The sequence below is a fragment of the Mytilus trossulus genome, unplaced genomic scaffold (assembly GCF_036588685.1).
Source record: "Mytilus trossulus isolate FHL-02 unplaced genomic scaffold, PNRI_Mtr1.1.1.hap1 h1tg000024l__unscaffolded, whole genome shotgun sequence".
In the NCBI taxonomy this organism is placed as follows: Eukaryota; Metazoa; Mollusca; class Bivalvia; order Mytilida; family Mytilidae; genus Mytilus; species Mytilus trossulus.
Window position 1 is genome coordinate 2,564,572 of NW_026963290.1, and position 6,378 is coordinate 2,570,949.

Genomic DNA, 6,378 nt, shown 5'->3' on the forward strand with positions numbered 1-6,378 from the left:
TAAAGGAAACTCTTTTTCCTTAGAGGAAATTCTTTTTCCTTTGAGGAAATTTGCAGCTTCAAATTTTCCTTCGAGGAAATTTGCAGCTTCAAATTTTCCTTTGAGGAAATACTTTTTCCTGTGAGGAAATTTGTAGTTTCACATTTTCCTTGGAGGAAATACTTTTTCCTGTGAGGAAATTTTTGACAAACACTTTTCCTTGGAGGAAAATTCAAGACAACAAATTTCCTCTAAGGAAATCATTGTTCTTCAAATTTCCTCTAAGGAAATTTTTGAACATCAAATTTCCCTTAAGGAAATGTTTTCCCTTATTTTTACTTGTTAAACATTTCTTCACTACACCATGTATACAAACAGTATGAATATAATTATTACAAGACTGTATAATTGATGCAAATGATATTTAAAACTTTTAATAAATGTTTGACGCAACATTTTAATGACATTGAAAATAATACAGTCTGACTATTTAGATCTAGGTATTGTTTATACTTTTTTTATAAATATAACTTTGATTTATAATTTTTTTTGGAGCAAATGCTTCTGTTTTCTTTGTAATTGTTTCATTGCGATACATTAATAAGCAACCAATTTGAATGTCATTATATCATTTGTGGTGTTCTAGAGAATTTGTTTATATATTTGCAGATTAAATAATAACATAAACACTTTTCGTGTTATTTAAATTAGAACTTCTTCTGTTTCAGCTTGTGTACAGTTATTCAATCCACTACGTAAGAATGCAGTGAATACATTATTCCATTCACTAAACAATTCCCTTCAATTCTAAGAGAAATCATTTTTGCAAATTGTTCTTCAATGATCTTAATTCTTCTGTATATTTGATATGAGGGAGCGATGTAAATGAGTGGATAAAACTGGTGTTCCTTTTTTCAACAACAAAATAGTATTTGTTCTGCATTCTCCTTTCTTTTGATTAAGATATGTTGTTGCTTTTATGCAATAGTGGTTTTGTGTATCTATGATAGAACTCCACTTTGTTTTATATGGTCATTATCATGTGATAATGTTGAAATTTCCTATTTCTTTTTTGCAGGAAAGCACACATTCCATTTCAAATTAATCCAATTATGCACTATGTAAAAAAATTTCAACTTTAAGTTTCCTCTTCAGTAATGACCTATTGATCATGAAAACCAAGATGTCTGATCACCTACAAATACACAAAATAAACAAATAAAATGTAATAAATGGATAAATGGAGAGAGAAACAGCAATAAATGTTTTTCATGTGTATCTTTCCTTATTAAAATACATTAAGTAAACTTGAACTTGAGAAAAATAAATAACTGCGATGTAGACTAGAAAGTATAAAATGCCAAATAAAGTATTCACGGAAAATTAGTTGATTTACAGTAGTCAAGTCCATGTTTGCAGGAAATTTACATCATTGGTTGTCTGGTGGAGTCAGTTGTCTTATTGGCAATCATACCACATCTTATTTTTATATAACCTTGCCATATTCCTATTGTGCCTGTCCAAAGTTCCTGCAGAGCCTGTAGCTTTTGTCAGTTTAGTCATACACTAAAATTTAGTGGTTGTTGTTGTTGTTTCATACCGGTCATGCATATTTATTTTTTGTAATTTATTTTGTTATAAACTAGGCAATTAGCATGATTAGTTTTACAGTTTGGATTGTTTCAATGTTTCATCTTTAGGTCTTTCATAGCTGCCTACTTTGACTATAGTATAGGGTATGAATTTCCTCATTATTGAAGGACGTAACAGGCCTACAATTGCTTTCTCAAAGCCATCATTATTAGTTTTCATATGTAATACCACATCTTTGAATTTTTATAGTAATCATGATACTAGTAATCATCTTTCAAGTTCAATAACTTTTTAAAATTAAAAGGTGCCTTACCATTTAGGTTTAGTTGGCTTCTGCAAATTTTACATTGCCTATCATATCTGCTGTATATTATTTCTCTGTATCTTCTATAGTTCTTGTCCTATACATAAAAGAGTAAAAGTTGAATGACATCTTGCATCAATATTTTTTTCTGTTTAATGTACATTTATATGTATATTAATGTGTGTTTAATAAAAATCTAAACCATGAGTGCTTGATAATCTTCTTGCCCTTATAGCTGGTCTTTAAGCTTTAAATGAATTTTATTGATCGACTAAAAAACTATGAGCACTGTGCAAATAAGACCCCCGCCCTCCAAAAAAAACAAAACATGATCAAACAGTGGTATTCATTGACTTAAAACATGTATATAATTTGGCTCAATTTATAGATATCTCAAGTTTAAGGCTGCAATTTTTTTAACAAATACATTTCTAAAACCTTTCAAAGTTTTTGAAAATGGACAAATTTTAAATAACTTTGCAACAACTAAAGTTCCTTAACTCTGCATCTTATAAAAAAAATATACATGATAAATAGGGAATGATACTCCAGCTTGCATATTATTCAAAGTTTTAAAGGAACATAACTGAAGAACGGTAAAAGTTTTACTACCAAAATTTGAAATTGATCTGATTAAAATTGTGATAAAAAGTATTGTTTTAAAGTTTAATAAAATTTGGTCGAGGGAAACTTAAGTTAGAAGGCTGAAACAATTTTTTTCCATTTTTAAAGAACATAACTATAGAATTTAGTAAAAGAGACACTACCAAAATTCAAACTTAATCTGTATTTTGTGGTGATAAGCATTGTGTATTGATTTCATAACATTTGGTTGAGACTAACTAAAGTTTAGAGAACAGGAAACCAAAAATTCAGCATATTTTCCCCATTTCTAAAGGGGCATAACTCTGATTCTCTAGTACAGTAACACTGACATCACCAAAATTCAAACTTGATCTGAGTATTGCAATAACAACTTTTGTAAAAGTTTAATTGAATTTGGTTGAGGCAAACTAAAGTACTGTAAAAGAACAAAAAACAACTTTGGGACAGACGGACAAACGATCAAGTGTTAAACACTATGCCCCCTCCACTTTGGGTCATAATAATAAAAAGGGTGTTTATGTCAAGATATAAAAACAATTCACCAAAGTTTCATAAAAATTTGTGAAAGCATTGTGGAGACTATCCTAATCCCAAGTCATGATAGTACAATGACATAAATCAGATTTTTTTTTAAATTAAAAGGAAAATTATCATGTTTATGTTCTACAAAAATAATTTACTAAGTTTCATGAAAATTGCTCAAAGCATTATTAATAGTATACGTACTGGAAAATCCCCCCTTTTATGAATAAAATCCCTAACTTTTAAATAAAAATTTAAAATCCCTAAAAATAAAAAAAGGAGCTTAATTATCATGATTATATCAATAGATAATTCACCAAAGTATTATGAAAATTTTATGATTAATGTAATCTAATTCCAAGACTATCTAAGACATGGTTAGTTTGAATAAAAAAAGTTGGAATAAAGTACCTGCTAGAATTCGGGAGAATTAGACCAAATCAGGCTATCTTCTAGATTATCAGACAATTGACTTTAGAAAAGTAATTTTCTTTTTTCTTATTTAGCTATTTGTTATCTCTGTCCTTAATATATACTGAACTAAGCCATTTTTTCACATATTTTTTTTTGGCCTTTTCTCTCTTGTGACTTGTTATTTAACATAACAAAAAAACAAAGGCAATGAAAGTGAAACTGACAATGCCAAGGCAAAACATAAGATGCAGAAAAGAAAAACAAAACAAAACACTAAGCAACACCAACATCACCAAAAAACTAGTGTTGAATTCATGTGCTCAGTCAGTCAGTGAGAGTTCGCAGATCCTGACCTACTATATCTATGCTTAAAAACCTAAAAATCATATAGTTCTAAACATATTTTGTAAATTTATACTTGATTAACAAGTGAAACTGCGAGCTACTGCTCACTGATGATACCCCCGCTGCAAGTGGATAATATAAATAGTGTAAAAATATGCAAGTGTTCGGTAAACAGGAAGTTGTCGAGTGATGAATCTGAAAACGCATCACACGGTATAGCTGACTTATATAAATCCTGAAACCAAATTTCAGAAATCTTTATATTGTAGTTCCTGAGAAAAATCTGACGAAAATTTTCAACTTGGCTATCATGTGTAAAATCATACAAGTGTTCGGTAAACAGGATGTTGTCGAGTGATCAATCTGAAAACGCATCACACGGTATAAATGACTTAGATAAACCCTGAAACCAAATTTCAGAAATCCTTGTATTGTAGTTCCTGAGAAAAATGCGACGAAAAATATTCATGGGACGGACGGACTGACAGAAAGAGGTAAAACAGTATACCCCCCTTTTATGAAAGCGGGGGTATAAAAAGTTGTCTTAAATAGCATAGACACCTTTGAGTTTTGAGAACCACATGTGTTAAATGTGCGAGTATAATCATTGATAATCATGCACAAGATTGACTTTTAAAAGCCTATATATTGAAATTTTCTGAAAATATTGCATGCATTTATTAATATGACCAATTTCAAGAAATGCACAAAGATGCGAGATGATTTATATAATTGTAATTTCAGGAATTTACAATAAAGGCTTATATCCCCATTGCATTCTGCACTTTTTCTAATTCAGGAGCCAGCAGTTATAGCCTTTGTGACCTTTGTATGATTTTTATTTTAGTTTCTTTTTTTTGTATTGAAGAGTTTAGTATGACGTCCATTATCACTCAACTAGTATACATTTTTGATTAATGGCAAGCTAAAGCATGCCTCACAGGCACAGATCCCAGGGGCTGAGGGTTGGACATGTAGGACCCCCCTTTCTTTACTGGATGATCAATGCATTTGAATGTGGACATGTAGTTTGACACCCCCCCCCCCCCGCCCAAAAAAAAAAAAAAATTGTCCTGTCCTGGGTTAGGAACCACCAGGATCCACCCCAGTCTCAGCTTGTGGGATTTTCTCGTTGCAATGAAGACCCATTGGTGACCTATGGCTGTTATCTGCTCTTTGGTCATGTTGTTATCTTTTTCAGTCTTTGATACATTCCCCATTTCCATTTCCATTTTCTTTTCAGTTCTATTATAAATATTAGAAACGAGTTTGGCGCGTTTACAAAAATATAATTGTCTGTGCTGACAGGGGAGTATGTGTGCATACCAATATTTAAATTTTCTAGGCCTTCCTTTTTGAATATTTTGTGTATTTCTTCATGTTCTTGGTAAAATACTGTCAGACCTCGAGTTGTTGTTTTACAAAAACGGTCAAGTAATGTAGGGGAAAGAAACGAACTAAAAAGACCAAAATAAGCCACAACTAATGGGGGGTCTCATTGGGGGTTCAGTTCACGGATCCCGCTTAGTTACTTCTTATTTTTTCAGATTCCCGCATGATGCCATCACGCTTACACTATGTAAGTGAACAATTCTGATATTTTTGTAATTTCCCATGTCCCGCTAAACATCATTTCGCGTTTTCACGGCACAATAATTTGAGGGAGGATATAGGACCTTTATCGGGGACTCCGGGATCGGGTGTTTTTAAGCTCTGGATTTCGGGGTTGACCCTTTCGGGATCCGATAATTCTTTTTTCGAATTTCGGGACCTCGGGATTTAGTGTTTTAAGCCCGGGATTTCGGGATTTCGTGTTTTTAAGCTTGGGATTTCGGAATCAGTACCCCTCTTACCCTCCCTCATAATTTAACTTTCATGTGTCACGTTTACAAAAAATATGCCTCGACAATCCCGAGTCCCACTCAGACCCCCCTTATATGTACATAATGAATAGTTTACTATATGTAGTCAGTAGTCGGGTCAAATACACATGTATATACTTTTAGACGACCTTAGATTCATTTCACAGCGAAAATACTCATTGATATTGAACATTTTAGATCACTTCACATTTGGATTTTATAACTTTTAAAATTAAGACCATATAGATTTAAGATCATTTAATCGAAAGATGATAATTTGTCAATGAGCAACTGTAACCATGCAGGTACTGCATTTTTTTTGCATGCGTCAAGAAACAGTTAAAAGTGCCGGGAATAGAAAAGCAAGTTAAACTTCTCATCTGGACTTTTTAATTAGTCTGTATACCGGACCTCTTCTCTATTTTTGGGATTGAAAAAAAATCTAAAGTTAAAAATGCGGTTTTGAGCCTATTTCTTCTTTTTAATTTGGTAACACGTTAAGCCATTAGTGACAATAATATGGTAGATTACCAATAATCAATCGGAACTACTCGGCCTTTCTGGTTGCACGAAGAAATAACTGTACTGCATAGCGAGAATGGCCGAGTAGTTACGATTGTACCAATAATAAGGCCATATATTTCGGTGTGTAGAAATACCGCAAAAGACTTCTTAGTGCACTAAGAAGAAAGTTTTTGCATTAAGGACACTAAAACGATGTTTTAAGATCACAGCGAGCATGAATATAAGAGG

At 32.1% G+C, this 6,378-nt stretch overlaps 1 long non-coding RNA gene across 1 annotated transcript; it reads right to left on the bottom strand.

Annotated features, from left to right (window-relative positions):
• Nucleotides 1-1,061: 1,061 nt before the first annotated feature.
• On the bottom strand, nt 1,062-5,173 carry LOC134699096 (uncharacterized). Its single transcript, XR_010103524.1, has 3 exons — nt 5,090-5,173; nt 1,886-1,973; nt 1,062-1,174 (listed from the first exon to the last, which is right to left on the bottom strand). It is a non-coding gene; the product is annotated as an uncharacterized LOC134699096 (long non-coding RNA).
• Nucleotides 5,174-6,378: the final 1,205 nt, after the last annotated feature.